Source organism: Rhinopithecus bieti, unplaced genomic scaffold, assembly GCF_001698545.2.
Source record: "Rhinopithecus bieti isolate Rb0 unplaced genomic scaffold, ASM169854v2 scaffold_42772, whole genome shotgun sequence".
In the NCBI taxonomy this organism is placed as follows: domain Eukaryota; kingdom Metazoa; phylum Chordata; class Mammalia; order Primates; family Cercopithecidae; genus Rhinopithecus; species Rhinopithecus bieti.
Window position 1 is genome coordinate 1,710,763 of NW_016818842.1, and position 15,252 is coordinate 1,726,014.

Sequence of the window (15,252 nt, forward strand, 5' to 3'; positions counted from 1 at the left end):
TCCATCTTTTAAGGCCTCTTGTGATCCACCTGGGTAATCCCGGATCATCCTCCATCCCGAGATCCTTAATTTAATCACATCTGCAAAATCTCTTTAGCTGCATAAAGGAACATATGCACAAACTCCAAGGATTAGGGTATGGGAATATTTAGGGGCCAGTATTCTGCCTCCAACAGGCTCCAAATTGGGGTCATGGCTCTCAGCCAGGGAGTGAGGTGGATGCTTTGGCTCCAAACTCCATCGGCTCCTGGCAGTCATGGCTTTGTCTCCATTTGTCAGGGAGTTCTCTGAGCTGTGTCATCGGAAGATGAGACCTGGAGAAATATTTCTTGTTTTGTTTTCTGCAAGACAAGAGTCTCGCTTTGTCATGAGGCTGGAGTGCAGTGACGTAATCTCAGCTCACTGCAACCTCCGCCTCCTGGGTTCGAGCGATTCTCCTGCCTCAGCCTCCCAAGTAGCTGGGATTACAGGCACACACCACCACACCCAGCTAATTTTGTATTTTAGTAGAGGGGGCCAAGATGGTCTTGATCTCTTGACCTCGTGATCTACCTGCCTTGGTCTCCCAAAGTGCTGGGATTACAGGCGTGAGCCACCATGCCTGGCCAAGGCCTGGAGAAATGAAAGATGAAAATGCTATGAATTCAAGGAGCTGGAGCAGAGGGACTGGAAGGTTCTAGCTGCCTTACTGTCTCCAGCACATTCAGAAATTCTTTTTTTTTTTTTTTAATTGAGATCAGGGTCTCACCATGTTGTCCAGGCTGGTCTCAAACTCCTGGGCTAAAGCAGATCCTCCTGCCTCTGCCTCCAAAAGTACTGGGATCATGGCCGGGGGCAGTGGCTCACGCCTGTAATCCCAGCACTCTGGGAGGCCGAGGCAGGCGGATCACTTGAGGTCAGGAGTTTGAGACCAGCTTGGCCAACATGGTGAAACTGTTTCTACTAAAAATACAAAAATTAACCGGGTGTGGTGGTGAGCGCCTGTAATCCCAGCTACTCGGGAGACTGAGGCAGGAGAATCGCTTGAACCTAGGAGGCAGAGGTTGCAGTGAGCTGAGATCACGCCACTGCACTCCAGCCTGGGCAACAGAGCAAGACTCTGTCTCAAAAAATAATAATAATAAACAAAAGGCCGGGCGCAGTGGCTCAAGCCTGTAATCCCAGCACTTTGGGAGGCCGAGATGGGCGGATCACGAGGTCAGGAGTTTGAGACCATCCTGGCTAACATGGTGAAACCCCGTCTCTACTAAAAAATACAAAAACTAGCTGGGCGAGGTGGCGGGCGCCTGTAGTCCCAGGTACTCGGCAGGCTGAGGCAGGAGAATGGCGTAAACCCGGGAGGCGGAGCTTCCAGTGAGCTGAGATCCGGCCACTGCACTCCAGCCCGGGCGACAGAGCGAGACTCCGTCTCAAAAAAAAAAAAAAAAAAAAAAAAAAAAATTCTTGGCTGGGTGTGGTGGCTCACGCCTGTAATCAGAGCACTTTGAGAGGCCAAGGCAGTTGGATCACGAGCTCAGGAATTCAAGACCAGCCTGGCCAACATGGTGAAACTCTGTCTCTACCAAAGATAGAAAAATTAGCCGGGCATGGTGGTACGCACCTGTAATCCCAGCTACTTGGAAGGTTGGGGCAGGAGAATCACTTGAACCTGGGAGGTGGAGGTTGCAGTGAGCCGAGATCGTGCCATTGCACTCCAGGCTGGGTGGCAGTGTGACACTCCGTCTCAGAAAAAAAAAAAAATTCTAGCTATTCTAGTGGGTATGAAGTGGTATCTCCTGGTTTTAGTTAGCACTCACATCTTTTTTTTCTTTTGAGACAGAGTCCTGTTCCGTCACCCAGGCTGTAGTGTAATGGTGTGATCTCAGTTCACTGCAGCCTCTACCATCCTGATTCCAGCAATTCTCCTGCCTCAGCCTCCTGAGTAGCTGGGACTACAGACACACGCCACAACGCTTGGCTAATTTTTATATTTTTAGTAGAGATGGTGTTTTGCCATGTTGGCCAGGTTGGTTTCGAACTCTTGACCTCAGGTGGTCTGCCCACTTCAGCATCCCAAAGGCTCCCAGGTGTGAGCCGCTGCGCCCGGCCTTCAGTTGCATCTTAATTACTAATTATGTTGAGAATCTTTTCATCTGCTTATTGGCCACTTTTCTTCTTCTGATAAAGCATCTATTCAGTCCTTTGCCCATTTTCCATTAGACTCTTGCTCATTTTTTTAAAATGCAGAACTGTCTAGCTATCCCAGTCTAGTGGCTATGAGACCCAGCCTTCAAAAATTGCCCTTTTTGATTTGCTAGGTCTCTCCTGCCTGGCAGAGTGGCTCACACCTGTAATCCCAACTCTTTTGTTTTTGGAGACGGAGTCTCTCTGTTGCCCATGCTGGAGTGCAGTGGCAGCGATCTCAGCTCACTGCAACCCTGCCTCCCGGGTTCAAGCCATTCTCCTGCCTCAGCCTCAAGTAGCTGGAACTACAGGCATGCGCTAACATGCCCGGCTAATTTTTGTATTTTCAGTAGAGACAGGGTTTCTCCATGTTGGCAAGGCTGGTCTTGAATTCCTGACCTCACATGATCTGCCCCCCTCAGCCTCCGAAAGGGCTGGAATTACAGGCGTCAGCCACCTTGTCCAAGTAATCCCAACTCTTTGGGAGGCCAAGGAGGGAGGACGGCTTGAGGCCAGGAGTTTGAGACCAGTTTGGGCAACATAATGAGAATCCATCACTACAAAATAAAAAAAAAAAAAAGTAGCCAGGACGTGGTGGTGCGTGCCTATAATCCAAAATATTGGGGCCGCTGAGACAGAAGCATCACTTGAGCCTAGGAGTTCTAGGCTGCAGTGAGATGATGCGCGGGATCACACAGCTGAGATTTCCACCCTGAACGGTGGAATTCCAAAGCTCCATGCTCTTCCTATAACTGTTACTGTCTTATCTCCAAATCTCCAAGTGTTTATTGTTACCTCCTCTGTACAGAAGAGAAACTAAAGGCCAGGGAAGCCTGGGAGGTTTTCCTGGGTCACACGCAAAGGCCAGGGACCAGGTCTTGGGTCTCCCAACCCGGCACACAGATCTCCCCGCCCCGATGGCATAGACACGGGGGACAGGGAAGGGCGCGGAGTGACTCGGCCTTTCCGGCCGGCCCAGTCGGGTCGCGCCTTCCTGCTGAGTCACGGCCTCCGCGGGGAGCCGCTCGGGGCGGGGCTGGAGAGACAACGGGAAGCGGGAGTTCGCCCCGCGTGGGAACCGGAGCCCCACCCCTGGACCCACGGCACCCTCCTGATTGGAGAGCCTGCGACTGGCACAGCCTATCACAGCCAGCTGCAGAGTGCTGGTGAGGCGGGGCCGAGGGCGTAGGCCACACCCCCTCCTCCTCCCCTAGAACCCGCCCATCGCGCCGCACCTCTCGGGGCTTCTGGGGACATCCCGGGCCCAGCCACTGGATGGGCGGGGCTGGCTGGGCCCTGGGCACGGAGCCCTGCGGCCTACGCGGGCACAGGAAGGAAGGGACAGGAACGGCCTCCACAAGCCTGGCATGAAGGCGACCTTATTAGTCTATGTGGCCACTGGAAACTTACAAAGAGCGTTTATCCGCCCCCCCAGCCTTGCCCCCTCCCACCAAGGCTAGGCTGGGGTATTTACTCTTGTTTTCAGGGGTCTTTACCCTTGTAACCCAAAGAGGCCTGCTAAAATTGTAAAGCTGTGGGTCACGCCTGTAACCCCAGCACTTTGGGAGGCCGAGGCGGGAGGACCACTTGAGCCCAGGAGTTAGAGACCAACCTGGGCAATATAGTGAGACCCCTCCCCTGCCAATCTCTACAAAAAAATTTAAAAAGTTACTCGAGTTGGTGGCACGTGCCTGTAGTCTCAGCCACTCTGGAGGCTGAGGTGGGAGGATCACTTAAGCCTTGGAGGTCAACGCTACAGTGAGTTATGATGACAATACTGCACTTCAGCCTGGGTGACAGAGTGAGACCCTGTCTTTACAAAAAAAAAAATTATAAAACCAATTTTTAATAAAACCAGGATTGGAAAGGGAGGGGCTCCTGTACACTCTCAGACATGTGCACTAGAGTGAGGGTTTAACAGGACCAGCTGCCTAGAGGCACCCCAGCAAAGACATGAGAGTGCAGGGTCTCCAGAGTGCGCCCTGGGACTTTTTTATTTTTTTATTTTTTGGGACGTGGAGCACACTCTGTCGCTCAGGCTGGAGTGTAGTGGTGCAATCTTGGCTCACTGCAATCTCTGCCTTCCGGGTTCAAACGATTCTCTTGCCTCTGCTTCCCAAGTAGCTGGGACTACAAGCATGCGCCACCACACCCAGCTAATTTTTTGTATTACTAGTAGAGGTGGGATTTCACCATGTTGGACAGGCTGGTCTCGAACTCCTGGCCTCAAGTGATCCCGCCCGGCCAGATTTGAATTCTTTTTGGGTTTTCTTTTAGATGAAGTCTTGCTCTGTCTCCCAGGCTGGAGTGCAATAGTGCGGTCTTGGCTCACTGCAACCTCTGCCTCTTTGGTTCAAGCAATTCTCCTGCCTCAGCCTCCTGAGTAACTGGGACCACAGGCACATGCCACCACACTCGGCTAATTTTTTGTATTTTTAGTGGAGACGGGGTTTCACCATGTTAGCCAGGATGGTCTCAATCTCCTGACCTCGTGATCTGCCCGCCTCAGTCTCCCAAAGTGCTGGGATTGCAGGCGTGAGCCACTGCACCTGGCCAGATTTGAATTTTTAAAAGATCACTCTGGGTATCCTGTGGAGAAGAGATAGTAGGGAAACAGGGAATCCAGAGGCAGTAGGGAGCAGGGACTCCAGTTTGGAGACTGCTGTGATAGTACAGGGAGAGAACTGGTTTGAACCCTGATGGGAGTGGTAGAGACAGTGAGAATAGGATGAATTGTTGACCTGTCCAAAGTGGGCTGTCATGCTCAGGAGAATTAGAATACAGCTCCCTCCCTTAGACCCCATTTGTTTATTTGTTCATTTATCCTCTCATTTTTTTTCTTTTTTTTTTAGAGACAGGGTCTTGCTCTGTCATCCAGGCTGGAGTGAAGTGGCAGAATTATAGCTCACTGCAACCTCCAACTCCTGGGCTCAGGCAGTCCTCCAACATCAGCCTCCTGAGCAGCTGGGACTACGGGCGTGCATTACCATGCCTGGCTAATTATTTTCTCATTCATTCAACAAACATTTGAGCACCACTCTGGGTCAGAAATTATGTCTGGTCTGCCAGGGAGAGGGTCTGCTGCTGCATCCATTGAGGGCTTGGAAGAGAAAGGGTGATGTCTGCAAAGGGATTGCTGCAGACCTCACGGCAGCCCCACAACTGCACAATATTTGGACATTGTCTTGGGGTGCCTGGTCTCATCTTCTTGTTGCCAGCCAGCCAGGGATTATTATGTTTTCTTGGCAGGTGCAGAAACAGGATGCTCAGAGAAGGGACCAATCTGCTCAAGGTCACCCACCCTGAGCTAGAGGCAGCCTTGGAACCTGAGTATCTGGGCTCTCACCCTCTTCTCTTCCCGCTGCAGTCTGGCTGCCCACATTGGTTTGTTTCATGCTCAGAGAGTCCCTCCATCACTCTCAGGCAGGAGGGGAAGCTGCAGACAGAGGGATGCTTGCTCTCTGCCTCTCTGAGTCCAGCTCCGATCTCGAGATTGCTGTATTATTAGTAACAGCCCACGTCTGCGCAGTGCTTAACAGCCTCCAGTGAACCAGGAGACTTTGCATGCAATATCTCATTTGATCCACCTGGCCAGCCACAACTGGGAAGTGAAATTATTGTTCTCATTTTACAAGTGGGGAAACTGAGGCTCAAAAACTGTATGCATTCATTGAATTACACTGAGGTTCAAAGACACACAACAAATACATATCCACCAAATTGGGATCCCCTGCTGCTGTGGGATGCCAGAATGAACAGGATGTGGACTCTGCATGCAGGAGGAGACAGCCTAGTGGGATATAATTCATATACATTCCTAGGCCTTGTATGAGACCCCATGTCGGGGACATTGCAGGAGAAATGTTATGGACATCAGAGGCAGAAGAAAATGTCCTGCCTAGTAGAAGTTCTGGGAAGCCTTCTGGAAGAGCAAGCATTTAGCTGGGGTTGAAGGACCTGGATTTGGGTAGCTGGGGAAGGGGAGATGGGCTCCTTCCATACCTTCTCCCAGCATCCTGCATCCTAGGCTGCTTCTGTTGGTGTGTCTTTTTTTTTTTTTTTTTTTTGAGATGGAGTCTCGCTCTATCGCAGTGGCGTGATCTCGGCTCACTGCAACCTCCGCCTCCCAGGTTCAAGAGATTCTCCTGTCTCAGCCTCCTGAGTAGCTGGGACTACAGGCGCGTGCCACTGAGCCCAGCTAATTTTTGTATTTTTAGTAGAGACAGGGTTTCACCATTTTGGCCAGGCTGGTCTCGTACTCCTCGCCTCAAGTGATCTGCCCACCTCGGCCTCCCAAAGTGCTGGGATTACAGGTGTGAGCCACCGCATCCGGCCCAATGTGTCATTATTTTATGCACCTAATAGGCACTCAACCTTTTTTTTTTTTTGAGACTGAGTCTCGCTCTGTTGCCCAAGCTGGAGTGCAGTGGCGTGGGGACAAGGGGGTGATGGACAGGAACCCTTAATTGGTGAGATCTTTGAAAATTATGCAGCCCTGGGAGTTGGGATCACAACCTATTCTCACCACTCACCACCCTCAGCTTGGCTAGATTTTGAAACTATTGAAACCATCCCCGAAGGATGCTGGGTGCAGGAGGCATATATTAACTCTAAGTTCTTGTTGGACCTGAAGGATACCCTTATACCCTAGTCTCACCCAGGTCCCCATCTCTATGGGACAGGTGAAGATTTGCTCTGAATCACTGAGGACTGGGGAGGTTGTTTCTTTTTTTTTTTTTTTTTTTTTTTTNGTGCCACTGCACTCCAGCCGGGGTGACAGAGCGAGACTCCGTCTCAGAAACAAACAAACAAAAAAGTAGCACATACAAGGAAGAGCAAGTTTGGAATTTAAAAAAATGAATTAAAAAATAAACTGATGCATAAGCCTTAGCATATCAGTTTGTAATATTCAAAAAATGTAAAAATTATTTTATGTGCTATGTTAGTAGAGTTACAGCAAAAGGAAAGGTAGTACTTAACTGCAGCACTATGTCGAAGCTATCACAAAGATAAATATAGTAGGTGTAGGTGATATTTTTAAGTTTTTCTTTCATTTGATTTTGTAAATGAAACAATTTAGAAAACATTAGATGAACTTGTTATTTACGTGAGACCTGAGAAGTTTGTTCGTTATTGTACCAACAAACCACTCTTATAGAGTGGCCATTTATATGTGAATTTTATACATAAGTGGGTTTTGAATTGAGGGACTGGTTTTACTTCCTCTTTCCACTTAAGTTGACAGAAAAATAGGAATGGAGATTAGCAGAATTTATGTTTTAGTTCTGGGTCTGCTTTTGGATATGATATTTATGCCTTAATCTTCATGTCTCAGTTTCATCATTGTCAGATAATACTCTATCAAAAAATTACTGTTTTGAGGTTTAGATAACATTGTAGATGTAGAAGTACATTTTTTATTGATACCTTTAAAAAATTTTTAAAGTCTTACAAAATAGGTTTTATTTTCAGCAAAGTCTTCAATTCTCTGTTTATACATCTGTACCTGGTGGGAAATAGAGGATTAATATCTCTGAAATTCATTCTTGTTCATTTTCTGTCCAGCCTTGACCTTTTCAGTTCATAACCAATCAGTCTTTCTTCTTTTCTTACTGATTCATTTCTTTTGAAGTTTCAAAGTCAACTGAAAGGACACTTTGTCCTCATTTCAGTTTACCTAATCTAATGTCTGTCATCACATTTTTACAACACCTTTGAAAATTATACTAGGTCCATTTGCCAGCACCGTGTTACTTAAATTTTACTGGAGGAAATAGGCACCTTATTGAATTGGTGCAACTAAGAGCCATGATTTTATTTATTTATTTATTTATTTGTTTGTTTGTTTGAGATGGAGTCTCACTCTGTCACCCAGGCAGTGCGTGCGATCTTGGCTCACTGCAACCTCTGCCTTCTGGATTCAAGTGATTTTCCGCCTCAGCCTCCTGAGTAGCTGGGATTACAAGCATGCACCACCACACCCAGCTAATTTCTGTATTTTTAGTAGAGATGGAGTTTCACCATGTTGACTCACACTCCTGACCTCAGGTGATCCACCCACCTCGGCCTCCCAAAGTGCTGGGATTACAGGCTTGAGCCGCCGTGCCCGGCCTGCCGCCTTATTGTTTTTATTTTTATCATTTTTCTGCTCCTTTTATGCCTTCTGTTAGATTGTTTTCTTTATTCTTTGTTTTTCTCAGCTAGTTTGAAAGTTGTTATATTTCTATTCTTTTGCTGTTTACCTTCAGTTTTTTAATTGGAGTATAATTTACCTTCAGTAAAATTCATATTTTTTGGTGTATAGTTCTGAGTTTTGATAAACAGATACAGTCGTGTAACCACCAACCACCACCACTATTGTCATGTTATAGAACAGTTCCATCACCTCCAAAATTTTCTTTTGCCCCTTGTTGTCAACCTCTTTCCACATTTCCAGCCTTTGGCAACCACTGAACTGTTTTCTGTTTGTATAGTGTTGCGTTTTTCCTGAATGTCATATAAATAGAATTATTCCTTCACTTATACTGAATTTGACATTCATACATATCATTCTTTGTGTCCATAGTTTATTTTTATTATTAAATAGTATTCCATTGTATGGATATTATCAGTTTATCAATTGACCAAATTAAGGACATGTGGGTGGGTTTTTTTTGAGACAGAGTCTCAGTCTGTCACTCAGGCTGGAGTGCAGTAGTGCAAACATGGCTCACTGCAGCCTCAACCTCCTGGGCTCAAGTGATCCTCCTACCTCTGCCTCCCAGGGAGCTAGGACTACAGGCATGCGCCACCACATTCAGTTTTTTAATTTTTTGTGAGAGATAGAGTCTTGCCATATTGCCCAGGCTGATTTTAAACTACTGGCCTCAAGTGACCCTCCCACTTTAGTTTCCCCAAGTGTTGGGATTACGGGTGTGTGCCACCACACCTGGCCATATACAGGATTTTAATGGATGTCAAAAGTATTTACTCTCTTGAGTAAATACCTTGCAGTTGCATTGCTGGGTTATATGGTAAGTGTATGTTTTGATTTCTAAGAAAATGCTAAACTGTTTTCCTTTTGTTTTGTTTTATTTTGTTTTGAGACAGGGTCTTGCTCTATCACCCAGACTGGAGAGCAGAGGTATGATCACAGTTCACTGCAGCCTTGTCCTCCTGGGCTCAGGTGATCCTCCTCCCTTAGGCTTCTGAGTAGCTGGGACTACAGGCATGCACCACAATGTCTGGCTAATTTTCGCATTTTTGGTAGAGACAGGGTTTTGCTGTGTTGCTCAGGCAGGTATCAAACTCCCAGGCTCAAGCAGTCTGCCCTCCCTCAGCCTCTCAAAGTGCTGGGATTACAGGCATCAGCCACTGCACCTGGCCCAACTATTTTCCTTTGTAGAAACCTGCCAAGCTCTTTTCCACAGTGGCTGTGCCATTTTGCATTCTCACTAGCAATGAGAATTCTAGTAGTTGGTATTGTCAGTTATTTTTTGTTTTATTTTATTTTTTTTTGAGACGGAGTCTCACTCTGTTGCCAGGCTGGAGTGCAGTGGCGCGATCTCGGCTCAATGCAACCTCTGCCTCCTGGGTTCAAGCAATTCCCTGGCCTCAGCCTCCCTAGTAGCTGGGACTACAGGTGTGTGCTACCACGCCCAGCTAATTTTTGTTTGTTTGTTTGTTTTTTGAGACGGAGTCTCGCTCTGTCGCCCAGGCTGGAGTGCAGTGGCCGGATCTCGGCTCACTGCAAGCTCCACCTCCCGGGTTTACGCCATTCTCCTGCCTCAGCCTCCCGAGTAGCTGGGACTACAGGCGCCCGCCACCTCGCCCGGCTAGTTTTTTGTATTTTTTAGTAGAGACGGGGTTTCACCGTGTTGGCCAGGATGGTCTCGATCTCCTGACCTCGTGATCCGCCTGCCTTGGGCTCCCAAAGTGCTGGAATTACATACACGAGCCACCGCGCCCGGTCACTGCACTCTCTTGATGCTCTGGCACCTCTACTTCATTGTCCCCCTCTATCTATTCTTCAGGGTCCTCCAGGCCTCCAGCCCTTGACTGCCTCCTTCTTTCCTTTCTCCACCTTGGCTAATCTGAGCACTCACCTCTTTGATATATTGAACTCCCTACCCCCCGATCTCATGGCCACAGTGGGCCACTGCTTGCGGTGGGTGGTCTGACCTCAGCTTTCTCAGCTCCTGGCTCAGGCTGCTGAGGGCCCTGGAGAAAACCACAGATGCAGGGCCTTCAGTGCCTGGTCTCCAGGCCCAGCTGGTATCCTAACAGCTGGTCCTTCCCCAGCGTGCTCCCTCACCCTCTCCAGAGGCTCCTGGAAACCTTCAGCCTGTTCTCCAGCCTTTTCCCATCCTCCTCCATGACTCAGCAGATGACTTCAGAGAAACACTTCTCAGAGAAACAGGTTCCCGGGGACCTGCCTGCTCTCTGCTCAGAAGTCGATTCTCTTGCCTTCCACTTCAGTGGAACCTCCCTGAGTGCTCCAGACCTCCCCGTTTCCAGTTATCCACATGTCCCTCCCACCTCCACCCCTAACCCTCCAGCCTCACTCTCTCTAGGCTCCTCCTGCATTTAAACCATCCCAGGCATCTCCCAGCCTAATATAGTCTTCCTATTGCCCACAGCCACCAGCAATATCAGCTCCTCCCTTCTTCATCTGACCATTAATTTACTGTTCAAAACAGTCGTCTCCAAATCTTTTTTCCTTTTTTTCCTTAAGAGATTGGGTCTTGCTCTGTCACCCAGGCTGGAGTGCAGTGGAGCAATCACAGCTCACTGCAGCCTCCAACTCCCAGGCTCAAGCAATCCCCCTGCCTTAGCCTCCCGAGCAGCGGGGATTACAAGTGCGGCTCACCACACTCGGCTAATGTTTTGAATTTTTTATTTTATACAGACGGGGTCTCACTCTGTTGCCCAGGCTGGTCTCCAACTCCTAGACTCAAGAAATCTTCCCACCTTGGCCTCCCATAGTGTTTGGGTTATAATTGTCAGCCACTGTGCCCAGCCAGGACTCCAAATCTTTTTTTTTTTTTTTTTTTTTGAGATGGAGGCAGAGTTTGCAGTGAGCCCAGATCGTGCTGCTGCACTCCAGCCTGAGCAACAGAGCAAGATTCCGTCAAAGAAAAGAAAAGAAAAGGAAAGGAAAGAAAAGAGAAGAAGGTCAATAGCTAGTCCAGCTAGTCTGTCTTCAGGTTTTGCTTCTCAGGACCTTTTATCTTACCGTCCCCCAGTCCCAGAACCTAGAAAATCTCCATGATGCCATCACACCCTCTTTATATATGTATGCATTTTCTCTTTCTATGAAATGGGGTCTTAGTATGTTGCCCAGACTGGTCTTGAACTCCCAAGCTCGAGCAATCCTCCTGCCTCAGCTTCTCAAATACCTGGGACTACAGGCACATGCCACTGTGCATGGCTCATTGAGCACTTAATTTTATTTTATTTTCGAGATGGAGTCTAGCTCTGTCACCGAGGCTGGAGTGCAGTGGCACAATCTTGGCTCACTGCAACCTCCACCTCCTGGGTTCAAGCGATTCTCCTGCCTCAGCCTCCTGAGTAACTGGGATTACAGGCGCACACCACCACGCTTGGCTAATTTTTGTTTCTTTTTTTTGAGATGGAGTTTTACTCTTGTTACCCAGGCTGGAGTGCAATGACGCGATCTTGGCTCACTGCAACCTCTTAGGTTCAGGCGATTCTCCTGCCTCAGCCTCACGAATAGCTGGAATTACAGGCATGTATCACCACACCCGGCTAATTTTGTATTTTTAGTAGAGAAAGGGTTTCTCCATGTTAGTCAGGCTGGTCTCACCCACCCACCTTGGCCTCCCAAAGTGCTGGGATGACAGGCGTGAGCCACCGTACCAGGCCCATTTGTGTGTGTGTGTGTGTGTGTATATATATATATACACACATATATATATATATTTTGAGACGGAATCTCGTTCTGTCACCCAGGCTGGAGTGCAGTGGTGCAATCTCAGCTCACTGCAAGCTCTGCCTCCTGGGTTCACACCATTCTCCTGCCTCAGCCTCCTGAGTAGCTGGGACTGCAGGCACCTGCCACCACACCTGGCTAATTGTTAGTATTTTTAGTAGAGATGGGGTTTCATCGTGTTAGCCAGGATGGTCTCCATCTCCTGACCTCGTGATCTGCCCGCTTTGGCCTCCCAAAGTACTGGGATTACAGGTGTGAGTCACCGCACCCGGCCCATTTTTGTATTTTTTTTTTTTTTTTTAGTAGAGTCGCGGTTTCACCATGTTGGCCAGGCTGGTCTTGAACTCCTGACCTCAAGTAATTCATCTGACTCAGCCTCCCAAAGTGCTGGGATTATAGGCGTGAGCCACTGTCATCAAGCACTTCTGATCTGCACAAGATAGCTGGAGTTCAGATAACTTTGGCAAAGGCAAGAAAATGTAAAGGTTTTCATATTAACTCAAGGGGCTTGTTTTGAGCTGATGGATCACTGGTTCCTCATTTAACAAAGGAAAGACAAAGATCCACAGAAGAGAAGTGATTGCTTTAAGGTTATTTAGCAAGTCATTGTTGGAACCAGGCCTCTAGGGTTCTATTTGCTGTCCTGGCTCCTGAATCCAGCATGGATGGCCACAGTCTTGGGCAGTCCACCTGGCAACTGCACTCCCTCCAACTTCGTCAGTGGGGCCTTGACTCTGACTCTTGCAAAGAGCACACTCCTTCTCATTCTCATGAGGGGGCAGGTCATTTGCTTCTTCCCTCTGTCCCCTCCCTCACCTACCTACCTTCCTCTGCATCCTCTGATAGACGGGGTTAGAAATAAATCCAGCTGGCCAAGCGCAGTGGCTCACACCTGTAATCCCAGCACTTTGGGAGGCCGGGGTGGGTGGATCACCTGAGGTCAAGAGTTCGAGACAGCCTGACCAACATGGTGAAACCCTGTCTCTACTAAAAATACAAAATTAACCGGGCATGTTGGTGGGCACCCGTGATCCCAGCTACCCAGGAGGCTGAGGCAGGAGAATAGCTTGAACCTGAGAGGTGCAGGTTGCAGCGAGCCAAGATTGTGCCTCCGCACTCCAGCCTGGGTGACAGAGATTCCATCTGGAAAAAAAAAAAAGATGTCACTCCATTCTCTGTCTCAAAAAAAAAAAAAAAAAAAGAAGAGAAAAGGAAAAGAAGAAATTCCCTCCACTGAGCTGGTGCTTCTGGATGGTGGGAGAGGGAACAGGAAACACAAGAGCCAGGTTTACAACCCAGCGACTTCACTGACTGGCTGTGGGACGTGGACAGATTACTTCATAACCTTACTGTCCACTGGGGTCTGGGGGCACGCATTTGCTCCCCTGTTTCTTCTTCTTATCGGCCTTTCCCCACCGTCTGAGTGTTGGGGACCGAGGCAGGGACAGGGGAGGATAGAGCATTAATTACAGAGCCTAAAGTAGCCTTTTTTTTTTTTTTTTTTGAGACTTGGTCTCGCTCTGTTGCCCAGGCTGGTGTGCAGTGGCATGCTCTCGGCTCACTGAAATCTCCATCACCTAGGTTCAAGCGATTCTCCTGCCCCAGCCTCCCAAGTAGCTGGGACTACAGGCGTGCACCACCACACCCAGCTAATTTTTGTATTTTTAGTAGAGACAGGGTTTCACCATGTTGGCCACAATGGTCTCGATCTCTTGACCTCGTGATCCACCTGCCTCAGCCTCCCAAAGTGTTGGAATTACAGGCGTGAGCCATTGCGCCCGGCCCCAAGGCAGCCTTTTATGTAGACCACCCCTAGGTTGAGGGTGCTAGCCCTGGGGCTGGAGGCCAAACCTTCACTTGTCCTAAGGTGCTCTTTGGCCTTATGTAATGCTCTGGGCTCATATTTCTCAAAGGGGGTGGTGTCAAGAGCCTAGCACCCCATGTCGTGGCCATCGATGTTGTTGGTCATCTTTCCATTTCCATTGCACAACAGGCATTATGGATGGAGAGAAGCACTTGGTGAAAACCTACTCTCCACTCCTGGAGAGTGTCCAATGTGGGGACAAAAGGTCTTCACATATTCTGGTGTCATGATTGATCGATTGATTTATTGATGCGGAGTCTCTATCTGGCGCCCAGACTGGAGTGCAGTGGTGAAATCTCAGCTCACTGCAACCTTCGCCTCCCTGGTTCAAGAGATTCTCCTGCCTCAGCCTCCCAAGTAGCTGGGACTATAGGTGCGTGCCACCATGCCTGGCTAATTTTTATGTTTGGTGTCATCGTTAAGAGCTGCTGGGCTGGGCGTGGTGGCTCATGCCTGTAATCCCAGCACTTTGGGAGGCCGAGGCGGGCAGATCACGAGGTCGGGAGATCAAGACTATCCTGGCCAACATGGTGAAACCCCATCTCTACTAAAAATGCAAAAATTACCTGGGTGTGGTGGTGCATGCTTGTAGTCCCGAGCTACCCGGGAGGCTAAGGCAGGAGAATTGCTTGAATCCGAGAGGTGGAGGTTGCAGTGAGCTGAGATTGGGCCACCGCACTCCAGTCTGGCAACAGAATGAAACTGTGTCTCAAAAAAAAAAAAAAGAAAGAAAGAAAAAAAATGCTGCTGGAAGCTGGGAGTGGAGGCTCATGCCTTTAATCCCAGCACTTTGGGAGGCCAAGGTGCGGAGGATCACTTGAGGCCAGGAGTTTGCGACAAGTCTGGGCAACATAGCGAGATCCTCACCCCTACACAAAACAGGTTAACTGGTCATGGTGGCGCCTGTAGTCCCAGCTACTCAGGAGGCTGAGGTGGGAGAATCACTTGAGCCCAGGAGTTGGAGGCTGCAGTGAGCTATGATCCTACCACTGCACTTAAGCCTGGGCAACATAGTCAGATCTCGCCTCTACTACAAGTTAAAAATAATTTTTTTTTTTTTTAGACGGAGTCTCGCTCTGTCACTGGAGTGCAGTGGCCGGATCTCAGCTCACTGCAAGCTCCGCCTCCCGGGTTTATGCCATTCTCCTGCCTCAGCCTCCCAAGTAGCTGGGACTACAGGCGCCCGCCACCACGCCCGGCTAGTTTTTTGTATTTTTTAGTAGAGACGGGGTTTCATCAGGTTAGCCAGGATGGTCTCGATCTCCTGACCTCGTGATCCGCCCGTCTCTTTTCA